The following is a 19,103-nucleotide window of genomic DNA, read 5'->3' on the forward strand; positions in this document are numbered from 1 at the left end:
CATGCAGCCCGTCCAGTACCATTCAGAGAAATCCTGGCCATTCTGATTGTGAGCTCAGCTCCACATATTCCCAGTGAGCCCCAGTAATCTTTAACCCCCTCATTAGTCGAGAAATGCAGAGCTGTTTGATTGGCTGACCACTTTGGATGGGTGGGGAGTTACTGATGGTGAAGAGGGCACATCCATAATGTAACAGATCTTCCAACGTGAAACATCAGCTCTCCAGCTCCCCAGCCCCTTACACCAAGACTGCCCGGCTTCACACACTCTCTCTCATTCTTGCTCATACATGCTTCTGCAACAAACATTTCTCAAGTGTTTCCGTCCATCTAACCCCTGAATCATCTCTGACAAGCATTTCCTGAGGCACGGGATCAGAGCTTCAAAAGAACATTTAGCAGTGGGTTAAAAAATAGTTATCATTATCACCTTCATCTCCACCACTGACTCATTGATCTGAGTCACTAACAAAACACAAAGACAGTGTATGATTCGACCTCCAATATACCTGGGTGGAGATAGTTGGATAAACTGGTGCAAAAACAGCCTGAGGATAGCAGGATAAAAAAGTGAGTCTTTTATATATGTACTTCTAACATGTGAAGCCATTAATGCATTTTGCTGCAGTCACATTGAGGAATTTTAAATACAAGAGGACTCTTGTTTGGCAAGGTGTCAAACATCTTGATTTAAAAACAACTGTTCCAATTAGGTTGACCTTTATGTGTCCTTCACAACTCAGGTGTGTTCCTCCTTCTTTCTAATGGGCACTTGGCATTTTGCCAGCTGTCTCAGTTTGAAGCTCATTGTCTGGCAGAGTCTGGAAAAGCACCGGGAGCAAAAAAGACTCGTATCTCATTTATTGCACGTATAACATTGCAGAAGTTCACAGCAAGCTTAATCTTCAATCACAGAAAGGCAAAGGTTAACATCACGAATGGACAACTTCCTCAAAGCTTGAACCTGAAGAGCAATTCGGTGTTTGGGCATCACCAGAGTGGCCGTGTTCATTGACCATGTCTGAGGTGTTTTCAGTGGTTTGAGAGGGCAACATGAGGGCACCAAGTAATGTCGCATGAGGGTCCTGGGTGTCCACACTGGGCAAGGAGTGGCAGCTTCCATTCTGGAGATTATATCTGTTTGTTCTGATTAATTTTTTACACTGGTTCAAACACACAGACTCGAGAGAAAGAACAAAGTTATTTTATCAAGTGCCTCATTGCATCTGCCACAATCAATGGATTGCTTTGCAAATGCAATCACTGGTAAGTAGACAAATGAACATAACTTACTTAGGGCCCCTCTTAATGGTTGAAGGTTTGGGAACAGGGGGAAGCCTTATTGTGGCATATGCAAAGTAATGACCTTATGATAAATCAGTAGCAGATTAAATGGAATTATATTTAATGTAGTGAAGGTTACTTCACTGCAGGTGTTAGAAAATGTCACCTACTCAAAGGCTGAGAAACATTTAATCGGATGTGTCAGGCCAGGAAAATAATCAGATGCGAAACGAGGAATTGATGCATTTAACCAGACGGTTATTACAATCCTGAATGTATTGTATGGAATGGTGCGGGGAAACAGATTCAGTACTAACGTTTGAAGGGGAATTCAATAAATACTTGAAGGAGAAAAGATTTGCTTATCCTCTTGGGAAAGAATGGGATCATGGTTCAAATGGGATTGCTCTGGTAACAAGCTACCTCTTCCCAGTTTCAACCATTATAATTCAGTCAGTGAATTACCTGATGACAGACAGTGATGAAACTTGGCATGACAGTCAGCAAAGTTGCTCCAAGTACCTCATTCCCAGGTGCAGCATTCATCCAGCACAGATTTGCCAGCAACTTTCCCACTGTATATTATTTCCGATCCACCCATTTTACATTTAATAACATTTAGATGATGATCTAATCATTCAGCCCTCGAGCAGAATCTGAGATTGGTAGAAATTTTCTTTTGTCTCCCATCAAGCCTGAGATGGGTGGAATTTTCCAGCAGCTATCTTCTCACAGTACATTCAAATAACAGCATCGCTACCTGAACAGTGTTTGATCATTTTGATGCCTGTTCCCATTAAAATGGGAAAGCAGGGTGAAGAGATAGGTTTTAAACATTCACAAGTTTGCAAATTCGACCTTAATCCTTTTCTGTAACATGAATTTGCACGAAATGCTCTCCATTTCCATGACAAGAGTTCAGGCAAACACACTGAAACCCCCCCCTCCTCAGCCCTGTGCGGTTCCATATACCCCAATAACCACCACCTCCTCAAGGCTAGTTAGGAATGCTGGCTCACCCACATCTCCTCAATAAATGAAAACAAAAAGGTTTGGAAACCAAGAATGAGCCATAGGGCTGCTTTTTCATTAGAGAGAGAGAGAGAGAGAGAGAGAGAGAAAGAGAGAGAGGGAAAGAAAGGAGTGGTAGTGGTTTAACCTGATAGTTACCAGGCCTCAGATGAGGGGAGAGGTTGACAAGGCGAATCCTTCATGGTAAACTCAGCCTGCACAAGAATTGAACCCATCACTTTGCATTACTCCGCCAACCAATCAATGCCCCTTATCTCCTGTGCAATGAATTATTGTGATTGTTCGAAGTTTGGTGTTCTTGGGTCTGTTCTGATGAGTGCAAGATGAAAGTTTTGCCAACGTGTCTCTCTTTTCACTTGTGACTGAGCAACTGTTTTTATTCTGTTGGACACATGGCAGAAGTTTCCAGTCCATTTCTCCACCCCTGCTGTCCTAGATTTGACATGAATCCTGTCTGTGTGTGTAACAAGGATATCTGCCAAAGTTACTGTCATGGGCCGGGAGATAGCCAGGGTAAATTCTACTTCCCAACCACAAGCTGGGATTGAACAATCAAAGTTGTTTCAATGATCTCTGGTTGGTCTTTAAGGACTGGTGACTATCCTCTTGAGAAGTTTAAGTCCTTGATAGAGTACACAGAATATGGTGTGTAAAGGAATGTTCTTGATGCACCTGCCAACACAATCCTGAGCCTCCAATGAGAGTGGAGATTGGAGATGAAGCTACATCAGTATTGGCTCAAAGTCACTGCCTCATGATCCCTGCGTAACTCCCCAACAACTGTTGGAACCATATCCTTGCTGCTAAATACAGCCTCTCTCATTCTGTACTCTCATGTCTTCTGTTGTTGGTGTTCCTGAATTCCTGTGGAATGTAAAATAAAGGATGGAGGGGATTTGAAGTTTTTCTATCCACTGACTTGGGGCTTGGATGGCCCCAGTGTGGAGTAGGGAGCATGGAGACCAATGCGTGCAGCTTGGTCTGTGGTTGGGTTTGTGAAGAGCGACTTGTGGGATCTCCATCTCATTGGCAATTCTCTCACACCATGAAAATAACAGACGGATAATGAAAAGTAAGCTAAAAACTGTGTTGTGAAAGGAAACCTTCTCAATTGTCCCAAACGGAATGACTGAACGTTGGAAAGCAAGAGCAAGTATGCTTTGTAATCTGTTTAGTTCAGTCATGGCATTTATCAAGAAAGAAGTTCAATGCAGCCTGAAACTACTTTAATGTCAGTCAGCATCAATATCTCTTCAGAAAGGATTGTACTATACTTCACAAAATTGCCTGAACCCAGCCTCAAAGCAGCACTGAGTGTTTTTGACATTTTAGAGCTGGATCTCTTTGTTCTGCCAAGGGAAGAAGTTAGTGCAGTTTATCTCTTGCCTCACATTTTTTGGTGCATTTAATCCTGCTTCTTGTTGATGAAACTCAGGTCAAGAAACAATGAGGCCTCAGAATGCATTTTTCAATGAAGTTGGTTTTAGACTCTGCAGGTTATACACATTGGGTGCTGTCTACCCAGAAGGGAAACGTGCCAGAGAGGGAGTCAGGTTAATCACTGTGAGAGAACTGAGGCAATCCAAAGATGAGGATGAAATGGAATCATAGAGATGTACAGCACAGAAAGTGACCCTTTGATCCAACTCATCCACACTGAGCAGATATACGAAACTCCCCCTCCCACTCTGCCAAGGACATTGAGGTCCTGGGCCTCCTTCATCGCCGCTCCCTCACCACCAGATGCCTGGAGGAAGAACGCCTCATCTTCCGCCTCGGAACACTTCAACCCCAGGGCATCAATGTGGACTTCAACAGTTTCCTCATTTCCCCTTCCCCCACCTCACCCTAGTTCTAAACTTCCAGCTCAGTAACTGTCTCCATGACTTGTCTGGACTTGTCCTACCTGCCTATCTCCTTTTCCACCTATCCACTCCACCTTCTCCTCCCTGACCTATCACCTTCATCCCCTCCCCCACTCACCCATTGTACTCTATGCTACTTTCTCCCCACCCCCACCCTCCTCTAGCTTATCTCTCCATGCTTCAGGCTCACTGCCTTTATTCCTGATGAAGGGCTTTTGCCCGAAACGTTGATTTCGAAGCTACTGGATGCTGCCTGAACTGCTGTGCTCTTCCAGCACCACTAATCCAGATATCCTAAACTGACCTAGGCTCATTTGCCAGCACCCGGCCCATATCCCTCCAAACCCTTCCTATTCATATATCCATCCAAAGGCCTTTTAAATGTTGTAATCTACCAGCCTCCACCATTTCCTCTGGCAGCTCATTCCATACACGTACCACCCTCTGTGTGAAAGAGTTGCCTGTTAGGTATCTTTTATATCTTTCCCCGCTCACCCTAAACCTATACCCTCTAGTTCTGGACTCCCCCACCCCAGGGAAAAGACCTCATCCATTTACCCTATCCATACCCCTCATGATTTTATAAATCTCTATAAGGTCACCCCTCAGCCTCCGATGCTCCAGGGAAAAAAGTCCCAGCCTGTTCAGCCTCCCCCTGTAGCTCAAACCCTCCAACCCTGGCAACATCCTTGTAGCATCAAAATGTTTGAGGTAGCTTTGTATACAGCAGTCAAGATGACTGAAGACTTTGACACTATTTATTCATTTTGGATTTGCTTTACTTTTCCTCAAAAAATATTTCCTTCTCCTGCCTTTAATCACTTGTTGTCATGTGTATTCAACATAAAATACAGTGAAAAGTGTGTACTGGCGTCATGCATAGGAGCCATTCACGTTAACTAAAATAAAATAAGAAAAAGAAAGAAAACTTAAAAGAGTCCACGTTTTCCTTCTCCACTGCTATAGTCCAGCTTCAGGTTACACCAGCCCACACCATGCCCCTGACAGAGACCCCGCTCCAGGGTACACCAGCTCACACCATGCCCCTGACAGAGACCCCGCTCCAGGGTACACCAGCCCACACCATGCCCCTGACAGAGACCCCGCTCCAGGGTACACCAGCCCACACCATACCCCCTGCCAGAGACCCCGCTCCAGGGTACACCAGCCCACACCATGCCCCTGACAGAGACCCCGCTCCAGGGTACACCAGCACACACCATGCCCCCTGACAGAGACCCCGCTCCAGGGTACACCAGCCCACACCATACCCCCTGACAGAGTCCCCTCTCTGGGCTACACCAGCCCACACCATGTCCCCACCAGAGACCCCGCTCCAGGCTACACCAGCCCACACCATGCCCCCTGCCAGAGTCCCCGCTCTGGGCTACACCAGCCCACACCATGCCCCCTGCCAGAGTCCCCTCTCTGGGCTGCACCAGCCCACACCATGCCCCCTGCCAGAGTCCCCTCTCTGGGCTACACCAGCCCACACCATGCCCCCTGCCAGAGTCCCCTCTCTGGGCTGCACCAGCCCACACCATGTCCCCACAAGAGACCCCGCTCCAGGCTACACAAGCCCACACCATGCCCCTGCCAGAGTCCCCTTTCTGGGCTACACGAGCCCACACCGCTTCCCTGACAGAGACCCCGCTCCAGGGTTCACCAGCCCACACCATACCCCCTGACAGAGTCCCCGCTCCAGGGTACATCAGCCCACACCATACCCCCTGACAGAGACCCCACTCCAGGGTACACCAGCCCACACCATACCCCCTGACAGAGTCCCCTTTCTGGGCTACACCAGCCCACACCATGTCCCCACCAGAGACCCCGCTCCAGGCTACACCAGCCCACACCATGCCCCCTGCCAGAGTCCCCTCTCCAGGGTACATCATCGCACACCATGCCCCCTGCCAGAGACCCCGCTCCAGGCTACACCAGCCCACACCATGCCCCTGCCAGAGACCCCACTCCAGGCTACACCAGCCCACACCATGCCCCCTGACAGAGTCCCCACTCCAGGCTACACCAGCCCATGCCATGCTGCCACCAGGAGCCTACTCCACGTGGAAGTGAGAGTCTTGCTCCAGGTTTCCTATGCTGACCAGCTCTGTAGCCACGTTACATCCTGCCACTGCTCTGGAACCCATCAAAACCACCTTCCTAAAGAAGAGCTCTCTTTATTGGGTAAGTTGAGTGAAAACTAAACAAAACCGAGAAGAGAAGAAGGGGAAAAGGAAAAAGCAGATGAAGAGGATAAGCCAGGGCACAGGAGTGTGGACGCTGCCCATCCCGCCACCGCCATCTTTATCCCTGTTCTCCTTCTTAAAGCTGTTTTGTTATAATTGCCCTCAATGTGTTGCTGAACCGGCCTTGACTCACCCCCTTGGGGCTAAGGCTATTTGGATAAATAAGTGCTGTACCCAGTAGAGGGCGCTGTGTTCTGGTGGCAGTCATCGAGGCTTGGTGGGGATAAACGAGAATTCTCTTGCTCAAGAAAAACACAAACTCACTGAAGTTGTGAAAGACCTATGTTCTCCTCAGAGTGGCTCACACCAGTCTCACATCCAACAACGGGAGCCTTCAACATATGTGTTGAATGTTCGGAATGTTGAATCCATTCTATCCTTGGTGAATTCTGATGTACGAGTATGAGTCATAGGACAGTGATCAGGAGAAAGGACCTTGAATAATTTTCAACCAGTTGGAATGCTCCCTTTTGCGTCTGTTGGCTTCAGTGTTCAAACCAAAACTCTTCCCTTTCCTCTTGGCCTGTAATCTGCTTTATGTTGCCATTTGACCTCCTTCATTTGTCCTTCACCATAGGCCATGTGACTAACTGGTGTTCCCCTCTGATTAACCATCTGGAACTGGATCCTTTTGGTCACTGTATGTTGAGTAGCCACCTCTCCAGGAATTTGAGTGGAATAGTGGGACACTAGGAGGAAAATAATAAGGACTTTTTAAAAATTGTCTCTTAAAAGACATGAATTGAACACTTCTGTTTGCTAATTGTCAAGCAGACAGTGACAGGTCAGTGGGAAAATGTTTGATTGGCAATAAGCTTCAGAAATGTTTGCTTGTTTTCCGATTGGCTGTGAGAAGATTGGATAGAAATATTGGTAGGCCAATGGTAGGACAGTGGAGACAGAACAGTTGGAGAGAAGAGTCCAGAGATAAAACACCCCCAAGGAATACGTTGCTATGGCAATATTATTATTCCCAAGTAGAATGGAGATGTTTTTGAGATTTCCCCATCAATCATTCCTGGAGCAGAGCATAACACTGCAGTTATGGTTGGAATTGATAATATGTAATTACCTTCTACTCACTGCATCTTTCTGAAAAACATATTCTGGCTTTTCTCAGAAGAAGTTGCTGTAGTTTTGGTCATTTGTTAAGTTTGCTGTTGTTCTCAAAAATTCATTTTAAGGTAGACCCGGTTTGCCGAGTTTATGTATTTTGTTTGCTGTAAAATCAGCTGTTGGGCTCCAAGGGCGGAGGTGTGGGAAGTGGAGCTGGAGGACATTGTTGATCACGAGTCGGGAATTTGTGATCTGCCCATGAACCCCACCCCTCCAAACGCAACAAGGATAGAACCCCCCCTTCCCAGTCCTCAACTTCCACCCACTAATTTCCGGATACAGCGCATCATCCTCCACCATTTCGGCCACCTACAGCCAGACACTACCAACAGAGATATATTTTCCTCCCCACTCCTATCAGAATTCCGCAGAGAACATTCCCTCCATGACTCACTCATTAGGTCCAAGCCCTCCCACCAACCCACCCTCCACTCCCGGCACCTACCCTTGCCACCACAAGAGATGTAAACCCTGCGCTAACACCTCCCCTTGACCTTCTTCCAAGGCCCCAATGGATCCTTCCCCATCCAGGAGAGATTTCCAAACTCCTCATCTACTGTGTCTGTTGCTCTCAATGTGGTCTCCTTTATGTTAGAAAGACAGGACACCAACACGTGGAACATTTCAGGGAACATCTCTGGGACACACGGACCAATCAACCCGACTGCCCCGTGGCCGACCACATCAACTCATCCTCCCACTCTGCCAAAGACTCGAGAGTCCTGGGTCTCCTCCACCGCCAAATCTAGCCACCCGACACCTGGAAGAAGAACACCTCATCTTCCACCTTGGGACCCTCCAAATACAAAGCATCAATGTTGATTTCCCGAGTTTCCTCATCTCTACTCCCCCAACCTCATCCCAGATCCAACCCTCCAACTCAGCACCGCCCTCATAAACTATCCGACCTGTCCATCTTCCTTCCCACCTATCTGCTTCACCCTCCCCTCCAACCTCTCACCATCACCCATCACTTGTATCCACCTATCACCTTCTCACCTACCTTCCCACCACCCCCACCCTTACCCTCCTATTTATTTCTCAGCCTTCTTCTCCCTCCCCCAACTCCTGATGAAGAGCTTATGCCTGAAGTGTCAACACTCCTGCTCCTCGGATGCTACCTGACCTGCTGTGCTTTTCCAGCACCACAGCTTTTGACTCTGACGCTCCAGCATCTGCAGTCCTCACTTTCTCCACATTTCAGTTGTGGTCAGTTGGTCACTACAAATATTAGTTCATTTTACATGAGCATGGTATCTTTAATGTAGTAAGGTTATATATAAGATTATATTATAAGATATTTATAAGATTTATAAGATTGGCATATTATAAGATTTGAAATCAAGGCCAAAAACTTTGAAGTTAACTTAAACGTAAAATGCTACAAATACTTAACAAATCAGATCTCACTGTTAGATGAAGAAAAAGTCTTAACATTCCAGATCTATGACACTACAACATAACCAATTGTGTTTTATTGTTTGGTTTATTGTTTTATTGTTATAGCACGGTGGCACAGTGGTTAGAACAGCTGCCTCACAGCACCAGAGACCTGGGTTCAATTCCTGACTTAGGTGACTGACTGTGTGGAGTTTGTATGTTCTCCCAGTGTCTGTGTGGGTTTCCTCCCACAATCCAAAGATGTGCAGCTCAGGTGAATTGGCCATGCTAAATTGCCCATAGTGCTAGGTAAAAGGGGTATGGGTGGGTTGTGTGTCAGTGTGGACTTGTTGGGCTGAAGGGCCTGTTCCCACACTGTAAGTAATCTTGGCTGTTTTATATTCTTAAATATATTAACAAGCTTGCACAAGAATGTTTTTTTTTAAAAGAAAAACAAGAATAATGATGTCATTTTTGGGTGAAAAGTTAATCTTTTCTGCCAGATCAAGTAGCAGAGTCAGGATTTTATATTTTGAGTAGAGACCCGCCACATCAGGGTCATCTAGGGGTCACAATCCTGCACTGTGGGGGAACAGTTTCCTGACAACAATTGTCCCCAAATTGTGGAATGGCAGGTAGATATTCAAAACTGAGATCCTTCCGCTCAACAGAGATAAAGACTGTGGTTTGCGGAGGAGACAAAGAGAGAGAGAGAGAGAAAGCAGTTCCATTGCTTTGGAAAATTCCAGTCAGCCTCTGTACAATTAACCAATTAACCCCAATATATTAGCTACGTGCTAATCAGGCAAAAGCTCAACCACTGTTCTTCCAGTAAGGTGACACCACACACTTAAGAGACATAAATGAGTTGCTATCACACAGTTTAAGGACTGCAATGCAATGATGAGCCTTTCAGGCAAAAATCTGGCAAAAGCTCAGTTGAATTTGGTGGATTTTCCTCCTCAGGCTCAGGGAGGAGAGAGAAAAGTCAATACTCTGACACCTTCTTTGGAGGAACACTAATGGGGTCATGTGTATCTTGGAGACTGTGTGCTTGGTCTCCTCTTACTCTGCCACGCATCAGATTGTCATACTGGGTTCGTTAGTGGCACTGACCAGCCAAGAAAGATCTTTCTTCAAAGTACATCTGACCCTAGTTGAAAGAGGTGTTTGTGTTTTGTGCAGGCAATCTCCCAGCAGTAATAACCTGACTCATTTTTACATCCTCCATGTGAGCACAATGGAGTCAAAACAGTTTTCTGAAATCTCTCAACTGAAGACACCGCCCAAAAAGATAAGGCCAACAAAGCCTAAAATTGACAAGCCTTTGAAATTGTGAAATGCAATATTACTTATGATCACTTGATGCCTTTGTTTCAGATTCCTCTGTTTACCATTTTGGCGGAGTTAATGTCAGAACTGCAGAGTGGAGAATTCCCGGGATACGTCTGAACCTTCAAGAAATTAATGTCCTGAGATTCCACTTAAGGTCTGTATTTTCTTGCAGGTTTCTTTGACTCTTCTCCCATGCATGACAGTGGACTGGTCTGTACCATCAGGAATGAAACAACCCCTGAACCTAATTCTATTCTCATGTGCCATCTGCACACCTCACACCTTCCTATTTAATTCCAATAGTCTTCATTGGGACAGCGCTCAGAAATGACAGAAAATAAACAGAATAGTTTGCTTTTGCAAAGCAAAAGTGCAGATCACTGCCCATAAGACATGGTCAGTGGCCATGCCATCTTGCTTGATGCTGGAACAATGGCAGTTGGGGCTATAGAAAGAGACCATGCCTCAAAGGTGCTCTCAAGAAAGCTTGTTCTTACTGTCCACCCACTGCATCTTAACGTATTCCCTGGGAGCCCACTGGGCAGTGCAGGCTGTTGTTTCTGGAGGATTGGAGCCTTGGAAGGTGCTTACCCAGAGAAGAAAATCTTCTTATGTGTGACCTTTACTCTTTCGGATTACTTGCTGGTACTTGATGAGAGGTGGCAATATCGGCTTCACTTTGGGCAGACATTTTTAGGAATAAATACATAGGACCACAGGGGCACCACAAAATGTAAAGCACACATTGTGGTGGCTGCAAATTTTGAGATCTGCAAAATAAGTGATTTCTAATCACGAGAAATGTGCAACGCCTTGACCAAGTGGTCCTCTTATCTGAATCGAATTCCCAATGAGACTATTGGAACATCTGAGAATGGATCTATTCATGTCTAATGGGAAATTGAATCCAATTGTTATAGATTATTTTTCAAGGTGGATTGAAGTCAAATATTTGCACACAACCTCTACTGAAATAGTCATTTCAACGTTAATGGAAATTTTTATGACACACAAATTTCCTGATCGGTTTGTCTCTGATAATGATCCATCATCTTCAAAGGAAATATTCATGCACTTCAGGGAAAACTGTGGATTTGTACATCTTACAAGTTCCCCAAGATGCAATGGTGAAAATAAAACAGGAGTCAGAATTAGCAGCAGTCTGTTAAATAAGAATAAAGATTTTCAAACTGCATTTCTAACCTACAGATTTAAACTGGTAGTCTACTCCAGTTCTATGTGGATTTACACAATTAGAATTATTGATGGGAAAGAAGCTCATAACTCCCTATTCTATCCAAAATGTTACATCCAGGGCTAAAAGTCCAGAATTATCAAAGAGTGAAAGACAGAGAAAAATCTTATCAAAAACAACAACAGAAAATATCCACAGTGAAGGAAGGAAAAAAAAATACAAAGGCAGCGAAAGGGTAAACTTCTAGAAAGATGATAATAAACAGTGATCATATTTTTTACATAATTCAGAAGTTACTTGAATAAGGATTAAGGATTGAAATTGTAAATGTGGCAGACAATTTGAGCACAGTAAATTGTCATAAGCAGCAAAGTAATAATGACAAAGTAATCTGTTTTTGTGATGTTAATCAAGGGATGAGTGTTGTCCAGAGTGCTACAGAAAACTTCCCTTTACCTCTTATGGGATTTTGAATGCCTATCTCAAACAGCAGAAAGACTAAACCCGCTTTGCCAAACACCTAACACTCTTCCCTGAAAAATGACCCTGGGCATCTTGTAGCCTGACACTTGAACACATCACCATGTTTCCATGCCGACATTTCTGTCTTAGGCATGCTGCAGTGATCCAGCAAAGCTCAATGCAACCTGGAGGAACAACACCTCGTCTTCTGCCCAGGTACCTGACAACCTTCAGAACGTGGACACCAACCTTCATAATGAAGGGCTTATTCCTGAAGAAGGGCTTATGCCCGAAACGTCGATTCTCCTGTTCCTTGGATGCTGCCTGACCTGCTGCGCTTTTCCAGCAACACATTTTCAGCTCTGATCTCCAGCATCTGCAGTCCTCACTTTCTCCCCAGACAAAGGAGGGGGTAAAGGTCAGCCTGAGAGAATCAATAGGTGCTAAACGGGTTCTCGGTGGCTGACAATGGGGGTTGCTTGTGGTAGCAGCCCATGTGATGACAAGGCCTGATGCGTGGGATTTGGGGTAAGGACATGGGAGAAGATGCTCAGGCTCTGAAATTTTTAAACTTGATATTGAGTCCAGAATGCTGCAGGGTTCCCAAGTGGAAAATGGAATGCTGTTCTTCACTGGAGCACTGCACCAAGACTGAGACAGAGATATTAGTCAGAAAACACGGTGGTTTGTTGAAATGGCAGACAATTGGAAGTTCAGATTTATTTTTGCAGACTGAACGCAGATAGGCAGATCCAAGATAGCCTGCTCTCTGATGGGCTGCATAACATATTACTGTAGGAAACTATACCTAATGAATTTGCTCTCATTGTTAAATTTTCCAACTTGATTAAACAATCAATACAAAGATTATTGCTCTATTTTTATATCCACCTATTATTTCTTGATTTACACACTTTCTTATAGTGTGGCTACTGTTTAGGGGTTTATACACTATTCCTACCATGGCTGTCTTTCCCTTGTTGTTATTAACCTCCCTGCCATGGACTGTACATCATCTCAGCTTAGAATCAGCTATCTCTTTGTCTGCCTATCCCTTTTTTCATTCTCTCTCTCTCTCTGGTCAGTGTCTCCATGTAGTCTATTCACTCTCCATCCCATCGTCAGCATAAATACCAGCTGTTCCCAGGTATTTTCAGTTTTGAAAAAAACCACTGGACTCAAAACATTAACTCTGATTTCCTCTCTACAGACGCTGCCAGACCTGCCGAGTTTCTCCAGCACTTTTCTGTTATTTCTTTGTTCGAGAGAAGCAAGAGCCTTGATTTAACGTCTCATTCAAGGGCTATCACCTGCAGCAGTGCCAGGATAGGTTGTGTGTTCAAGTCTCTGGAGTAGAGGCTGAATTTATGACTTTACTCATTCAAAGGAAAGGATGCTACTCACTGAGCATAGATTGACAGTCCTACCCTGTTTCTTCAGGGCTGTTGTTAAACTTCACCCAAAGTCGCAGGGAGTAATTGGAGACTTCAAGTGGAGAACCGCAGTGTTTTCACCAATAGAGGCAGGGGATCAGCTCTGAAGGACAGAGACACTTGCCATTCTAATTTACCCACACTGACGCTTGCATTACAAAATGCTGCATAAAGCACTTGGAGTCATTCCAACAGTGTGATGAGGGGTTATTTAATTTTATGTGATTTTTTTTTCCTCGCTTTTATTCATTCGGTGAAAGCGAAAGGTTAAATAAGCACAGAAATCTCACATGGAGAAATCGCAAACCAACTGAGAGCCCCTTAATGCCCCCTGATGTTCTACCAGGCTGTCAGAGCTTTATTCTGGCATGTCAATTACAGGATGAAGCTGACAAAAGATAACGGAGAAAAAAATAAAGACAAAAATAAATCACTAATTGTCTGAATGTCGACAGATATTTGCATATTAGTCAGTTAATCAACGAGACTGAGGGACAAGCTAATTCAGAAGGCATTGTTCTTTTGTCTTGCAGTAAAAAGGATTGTGACATTTATAAATGTGCCTGCGTTGTTAAGTGTTAAAGGTATTTCAAAGCTGCCTCACTACTTCTTCAGGTGCTCAGAGATAGCCAGGTTACGACATTCAGATGCTTCCCTGTGTAAGTATAATGTAATTACAATAGAACTGTGAAATGTATTAAAAATGTTAATACCCCGACATCTCTGATTGGAATGTGCTGAACAAACATTTTATTGCATCTGGTGAGAAGCTCTCTATTTCTTCTTTCAAAACCCTGGCAGCAGACCTGACCACTGTGTCAAACAGCGTCTCCATCCCTGGCCATTACTTGTAGCCAGTGCCAATGCGTACCAAACTCAACAGGTCTGAACTCAACTCAATCTGCTGAGAACAAAGCAGAGATGGCAATTCTTTGAAGAATCATAAAGTCATTGACGTGTACAGCAGGGAAACGGACCCTTCGTTCCAACCCATACATGCCGAACAGATATCCTAACCTAATCTCGTCACAAATGCCAGCAATTGGCCAATATTCTTCCAAACCATTTCTATTCATATACCCATCTGGATGCCTTTAAATGTTATAATTGTACCAGCCTCCACCACTTCCTCTGACAGCTCATTCCTTCACGCATCACCCCGCGCGGAAAAGTTCCACTTAGATCCCTTTTAAATTTTTCCCCTCTCACCTGAAACCTATGCCCTCGATTTCTAGACTTTCCCATCCCAGGGAAAAGACCTTGTCTACTTATCCTATCCATGCCCCTCATGATTTTATAAACCTCTATAAGGTCACCCCTCAGCGTCTGATGCTCCAGGGAAAACAACCCTAGCCTATTCAGCTTCTCTCTATAGCTCAAACTCTCCAACCCTGGCAACATCCTTGTAAATGTTTTCTGAACCCTTTCAAATTTCACAACATCCTTCCAATAGAAGGGAGACCAGAAATGCACACACAAAGTGCCCTAACCAATGTCCTGTACAGCCGCAACATGACTTCCCAACTCCAATACTCAATGTAGTGTCTAATAAAGGAATGCATACCAAATGCCTTCTTCACTATCCTATCTACCTGCAATCCCACTTTCAAGGAGCTATGAGCCTGCACTCCAAGGTCTCTTTGTTCTGCAACAGTCCCCAGGACCTTACCATTAAGTGTATAAGTCCTGGTCTGATTTGCCTTTCCAAAATGCAGCACCTTGTGTTTATCTAAATTAAACAGCATCTGCCACTTCTCAGCCCATTGGCCCATCTGATCACAATCCCATTGTAATCCGAGGTAACCTTCTTCACTGTCGACTACACCTCCAATTTTTGGTGCCATCTGCAAACTTACTAACTATACCTCCTATGTTTACATCCAAATCATTTACATAAATGATGAAAGGTAGAGGACCCAGCACTGATCCTTGTGGCACTCCACTGGTCACAGGCCTCCAGTCTGAAAAGCAACCCTCTGTCTTCTACCTTTAAGCCAGTTCTGTATCCAAATGGCTCATTCTCTCTGTATTCCATGATTTCTAACCTTGCTATCCAGCCTTCCATGAGGAACCCTGCCAAACGCCTTACTGAAGTCCACTGCTCTGGCCTTATCAATCCTCTTCGTTACTTCTTCAAAAAACTCAATCAAGTTCATGAGACATGATTTCCTACCACAAAGCCATGTTGACTATCTCTAATCGGTCCTTGGCTTTCCAAATACATGTAAATCCTGCCCCTCAGGATCCCCTCCAGCAACTTGCTCATCACCAATGTCAGGTTCACCAGTCTATAGTTCTCTGGCTTTTTCTTACCACGTTTCTTACATAGTAGCACCACGTTAGCCAACCTCCAGTCTTGCAGCACCTCACCTGTGACTATCGATGATACAAATATCTCAGCAAGGGCACAGCAATCACTTCCCTCGCTTCCCATAGAGTCTTAAGGCACACCTAATCAGGTCCTGAGGATTTATCTACTTTTATGTATTTTAAGACATCCAGCACCTCCTCCTCTGTAATATGGACGTTTTTCAAGATGTCACCATCTATTTCTCCACATTCTATATCTTCCATACCCTTTTCCACAGTAAACACTGATGCAAAATGCTCATTTAGTATCGCCCCCATCTCCTGCGACTCCACACATAGGCCACCTTGCTGATCTTTGATGGGCCCTATTCACTGCTTAGTTACCCTTTTGTCCTTAATGTATTTGTAAGTGCCCTCTGGATTCACCTTAACACTGTTTGCCAAAGCTATCTCATGTCCCCTTTTCACCCTCCTGATTCCCCTCTTAAGTGTATTCCTACTGCCTTTATATTCTTCTAAGGGTTCAATTCGATCCCTGCTGTCCATGTGGTTCCTTCTTCCTCTTAACCAAAACCTCAATTTATCTAGTCATCCAAGGTTTCCCACACCCATCAGTCTTGCCTTTCACCTGAACAGGAATATACTGTCTCTGAACTCTCAATATCTCATTTTTGCAAGTTTCCCATTTTCCAACCGTTTCTTTCCCTGTGATTATCTGTACCCAATCAGCTTTTGAAAGTTCTTGCCTAATACCATCAAAATTGACCTTCCTCCAATTTAGAACTTCAACTTTTTGATTTGGGCTATCCTTTTCCATCACTATTTTAAAACTAATAGATTTATAGTTGCTGGCCCCAAAGTGCTCCTGCGCTGACACCTCAGTCACCTGTCTTGCCTTAATTCCCAAGAGTAGGTCAAGTTTTCCACCTTCTCCAGTAGGTACATCCACATACTGAATCAGAAAATTTTCTTGTATGCACTTAACAAATTCCTTTTCATCTAGACCCCTAACACTATGGGAGTCCTCGTTTATGTTTGGAAAATAGTTAGGATCCCCTACCATAACCACCTTATTATTCTTACAGATAACTGAGATCTCCTTACAAATTTGTTTCTCAATTTCCCACTGACTATTGCGGGATCTATAATACAATCCTAATAAGGTGATCATCCCTTTCCTATTTCTCAGTTCCACCCAAATTACTTCCATCGATATATTCCCAGGAATACCCTCCTTAAGTACAGCCATAATGCTATCCCTTATCAAAAACATTACTCCCCCCTCTTCTCTTGTCCCCCTTTCTATCCTTCCTGTAGCACTTGTATCCTGGAACATTAAGCTGCCAGCTTTGCCCATTCCTGAACCACATTTCTGTAATTGCTATGGTATTCCAGTCTCATGTAAATCATTGGACCGGAGGCATTAACTCAACATTTCTCTCTCTGTCCAGATGCTGCCAGACCTGCTGAGTTTCTCCAGCTCCTTATATTTTTATTTCCGATCTCCAACATCAGCAGCTTTGTGCTTTTAATACAGTGCTCTGTTGATTTCTTGACATGAGATCTTAAATTGACCAGGCAATAGAAATAATGAGAGAAAGGTTTAATCTTGACTTCGATATACCTAGGGGTATGGGCAAGATCATGTCTTTACCATAAGGCTGGTTTACCAGTGTTTTAATTGTTAATACTCTTCAGAAAGAATGAGTTACCACCCAAATGCAGGGCAAGGGAAGTTTACACCGCCATCCTCTCAGAACTAGTGATGGTTGTGAGATCAGTAATTTTGAAATTGGTGCATTTGGAAGATAAATAGTTCATGTGGAGATCAGTAAGGTTTATCTGATAGATATCTCTGTAACTTCCTCCAGTCCTTCAACCCTCCAGGGTGAAAGAAGGACACAAAGGAGGAAAAGCAGAGGGAGGAACAGGAGATGGAGAAACACAAAGGAAGTAGAAGACAAGGACAATGGGAATGAAAAGGACAGGAAAGAACAGAAAGGAGGGAAAAAAGAAAATCGACATGGTATCTCCATGTCCTTAGAACATAGAACATAGAACAATACAGCACAGAACAGGCCCTTCGGCCCACGATGTTGTGCCAAACTTCTATCCTAGATTAAGCACCCATCCATGTACCTATCCAAATGCCGCTTAAAGGTCGCCAATGAATCTGACTCTACCACTCCCTCGGGCAGCGCATTCCATGCCCCCACCACTCTCTGGCTAAAGAACCCACCCCTGACATCTCCCCTATACCTTCCACCCTTCACCTTAAATTTATGTCCCCTTGTAACACTCTGTTGTACCCGGGGAAAAAGTTTCTGACTGTCTACTCTATCTATTCCTCTGATCATCTTATAAACCTCGATCAAGTCCCCCCTCATCCTTCGCCGTTCCAACGAGAAAAGGCCGAGAACTCTCAACCTATCCTCGTACGACCTACTCTCCATTCCAGGCAACATCCTGGTAAATCTTCTCTGCACCCTCTCCAAAGCTTCCACATCTTTCCTAAAGTGAGGCGACCAGAACTGCACACAGTACTCCAAATGTGGCCTAACCAAAGTCCTGTACAGCTGCAACATCACCTCACGACTCTTGAATTCAATCCCTTTGCTAATGAACGATAATACTCCATAGGCCTTCTTACAAACTCTATCCACCTGAGTGGCAACCTTCAAAGATCTATGTACATAGACCCCAAGATCCCTCTGTTCCTCCACCTGACCAAGAACCCTACCATTAACCCTGTATTCCGCATTCTTATTTGTTCTTCCAAAATGGACAACCTCACACTTGGCAGGGTTGAACTCCATCTGCCACTCCTCAGCCCAGCTCTGCATCATATCTAAGTCCCTCTGCAGCCGACAACAGCCCTCCTCGCTGTCCACAACTCCACCTATCTTTGTATCATCTGCAAATTTACTGACCCACCCTTCGACTCCCTCCTCTAAGTCATTAATAAAAATTACAAACAGCAGAGGACCCAGAACTGATCCCTGCGGAACTCCACTTGTAACTGGACTCCATGCTGAATATTTACCATCTACCACCACTCTCTGACTTCGACCGGTTAGCCAGTTTTCTATCCAATTGGCCAAATTTCCCTCTATCCCATGCCTCCTGACTTTCCGCATAAGCCTACCATGGGGAACCTTATCAAATGCCTTACTAAAATCCATGTACACTACATCCACGGCTCTACCCTCATCAACATGCTTGGTCACCTCCTCGAAGAATTCAATAAGACTTGTAAGGCAAGACCTACCCTTCACAAATCCGTGCTGGCTGTCCCTAATCAAGCAGTGTCTTTCCAGGTACTCGTAAATCCTATCCCTCAGTACCCTTTCCATTACTTTGCCTACCACAGAAGTAAGACTAACTGGCCTGTAATTCCCGGGGTTATCCCTATTCCTTTTTTTGAACAGGGGCACAACATT

Source organism: Chiloscyllium punctatum, chromosome 44 (assembly GCF_047496795.1).
Source record: "Chiloscyllium punctatum isolate Juve2018m chromosome 44, sChiPun1.3, whole genome shotgun sequence".
Taxonomy (NCBI): Eukaryota; Metazoa; Chordata; class Chondrichthyes; order Orectolobiformes; family Hemiscylliidae; genus Chiloscyllium; species Chiloscyllium punctatum.